At 40.0% G+C, this 3,012-nt stretch overlaps 1 pseudogene; it reads right to left on the reverse strand.

Annotated features, from left to right (window-relative positions):
* Window positions 1–213: 213 nt before the first annotated feature.
* On the reverse strand, window positions 214–1,164 carry LOC138831592 (mortality factor 4-like protein 1 pseudogene; annotated as a pseudogene).
* Window positions 1,165–3,012: the final 1,848 nt, after the last annotated feature.

Consider the following 3,012-nt stretch of genomic DNA (forward strand, 5'->3'; position numbering starts at 1 on the left):
AAAAGGATAGATGCAAGGAATTGTATAGCTACAGTTTCTGGAATTCAGTCTATTCAAAATTGTTTTTCAGATGTTCAGTTTTTGTTTCCTGAAAACAATGCACAAAACCAACATCAGTTCTATCCGGCACCAACATCTTCAAAATGCAAGAGATGGAACAGAAACAAAGCGCATGTCTACGTAGATCCCAACGCATGTGTGAGGGAGTTGTTTTCACAGGGCCTTCTGCTGGTACTCAAGAGTCGCCACTTCAGAATTGCTGGCACTGAACAAAGTGGCCGAATTGTTGTCCAGGTAATTAAGGAAATTCTGCAGATAGCTCAGTTACAGGGCCTCTTCTCATCCATGGGTGGGAAGGTCACTATGCTTTCATGCCCACGAACAATCTCAGGAGATGTGGTGCACCATGCACTTGGGACATGGGCTCTCCGGGTGGCCTTGGAGCATCTCCTCATGCTGTGGCTTCTCAAACCCAGAGAGCAGCTGTGTGTCCAATGTGGCGTTTAAGTACTCTCTTATCTGCCACGATTTCATTCACAAAATACTCCATGTTATTGGGGCTTCCTCCCGATTTCTTACAGTTCTGGTATTCCTCTAGAATGGAATCCACTTCTTCTTGGCAGGAAGACAACAGAGCTGGTTTTTTTGGGTAATCAAGTCCCAAACATCCACAAGCCAGCGTTTGAGCTCTTCAGGGATCTTGGCTTGATCTTCAGAAGTGTTCAGTAAGACCTCTTCTTGTTCCATGGGCGAGTCTAGTTGGGATCATTTCTTGCGTGGAGGTTGAGGGGCCTGACTGGCACTGCCACCCTCGCCACTGCCAGACGTCCTTTGCTTGGTCTTTTTTGACTTCACCTCAACTTTTCTGGGCTGCAGGCCCGATGTCTTCTTTCCTGGGGCTATCCCTTTCATCTTCCCTTCTGCACACTGCTCCTGGTTGGCTTTCTGTTTCTGAAGATTGGCTTCTACGTGATTGAACACTCTGCTCTCCGAAACCCACTCATCCCAGTTTTTATTCCAACCACGGTAATGGATAAAGTATTTCACTGGCTTGTCCTTCACTGCAACCTTCATGCACTTGGCTTCGTACAGGAGAGGCTCATGGAAGCGCAGCGCTCCCTCACCCTCCTGGAATTTAGGCTTTGGATCTTACTTGGGCGCCATTTGTAAGAGATTCGCCAACTCCTCCTTTTCCCACTACTACTGACTACCTACCCTCTTCACTCTATGTTATCTCCCTTGGTGGGAAATGGCCAGACTCAGCCAGCTCTACATCCTGGATCCTACTTGCCAGGGCCTACCCATCTCACAATAGGGTGAACCTCTCAACCTCTGTTGCCTGACGCAATCGCTACTACCCAGCTTTTTGTAGCTCATGCGCACAGCGTTGTCCCTAGGTTATTAATGTATGTACCATGTTCCCTTTTCATTTTCTCTTTTGTGATAGGCTGGCTTAGCAAAAGTCTTGGAGAAATTAATAATTTGTATAAGCAATATTGTTTTGACTTGTGTATTCGGTTAGTTCATGATGTGGACTATAATTATGAGTTTCTGATCAAAGTCCAAAGTACCCAGAGTATTCAAGATAGAATGTATGGTAAAGCTTCTGCTCTGTGAGTTTCACACCTGTGGATTTAATGAAATATGGATTGAAAATAGTCGGGGAAGTCTGTCCGTGAAAATCTGAATATGACCAGGCTTCCTGTCATTGCTCTGTACAGTTTACTATAACAAATATGGCATCCCTTTTGTATTATTTTAAGTAACCTAGAGAGGACTTAACGTATATGAGAGGATGTAATAGTTTGTATGCCAATACTAGATCATTTAAATACCAGACTTAAACATCACAGATTTTAGTATGGATGTGAGGGTAACTGAATTTAAGGTTACTTTCCAAATAATGACTTCAGGAATCTCCTTTTTAACCTAATGAGATTTGTTAGGTTATCAATCACAGTGAAAATCACCAGATAAATGACATAATTAAAGATTGAGTCTTTTTGGAAATTACCTGGTTTTGAAAAGTTTTTTTTTTCTTTTTTAACTTTTTTTTGTGAAAATACTATACAGAGGGGTTACAATTACATGGGTAAGGTAATGAGTACATTTCTTCTCAAGCATTATTGCCTCCTCCTTTGTTTCTCCTTCCCATCCCTTCTCATCTCCCCCCCTCCCTCAGTGGGGTGGAAGACCACCTCCTCACCCCCCTCCCCGGGAAAGTTGTAAAGTTCTTTTTTTGACATAACGTCTTGTAAATCTTTAATCATCATCTCATCTGTGATTAGCTTCTTTTTTGATTTCTTGATCCCAAGCATTGTACTTGTAATTCCAATTAAAAGATATACTGAATACTTATTATGTGTAACATCTTGTTTGTGTACATTAGTAATAGTATTTAGAAGATAATTGGGCTCTTTTAGTGAAGAATTATAGTTCTGAGTAGTAGCTTAAAGGGAAACCCAGAGTTCTGTAATAATTTGAATGGAAAGATATACCCTGGAGTAAGTTCACCATCTTGACCCCACATTTATGATAGCTTAGGTAGAATGTGGATATAGTGTCCTTCCTTTAGATATTCCTGTTTTCATATGATGAGCTAAACCATCTCCATTTTTGCCACATAACAGTACTTAATACTATAGTGAGTTTGTTACTACTAATTATGTCATGTTAAATAAGTTCCTTCATAATACATACAGGCAGTGACTTTTCCTGGATACAAACAATTAATTAGGTGCTGTGCAGTATGGTTCTGTGTTTGCCTACTGAACACTTAGTAAAAGTATGTATATACTCAATCTGCTGGAAACAATAGATTTATATCTTTGTACTGTGGTTTTTAATAATAATTTGATTTTAAGGATCAAAGAACTTAAGCCTTAAAATAAAAAAAATAGTGGAAGTAGTTTGGTCAAATGTTGAAGTATAATAAAATGATGGTAAAGACTTCATATCTTTCAGACTGAACATATTCAAATTGGAAAATTGAATGACCTTTCTCTAAATAAA

This window comes from Dipodomys merriami, unplaced genomic scaffold (genome assembly GCF_024711535.1).
Source record: "Dipodomys merriami isolate MVZ:Mamm:240054 unplaced genomic scaffold, mDipMer1.0.p SCAF_2, whole genome shotgun sequence".
Taxonomy (NCBI): domain Eukaryota; kingdom Metazoa; phylum Chordata; class Mammalia; order Rodentia; family Heteromyidae; genus Dipodomys; species Dipodomys merriami.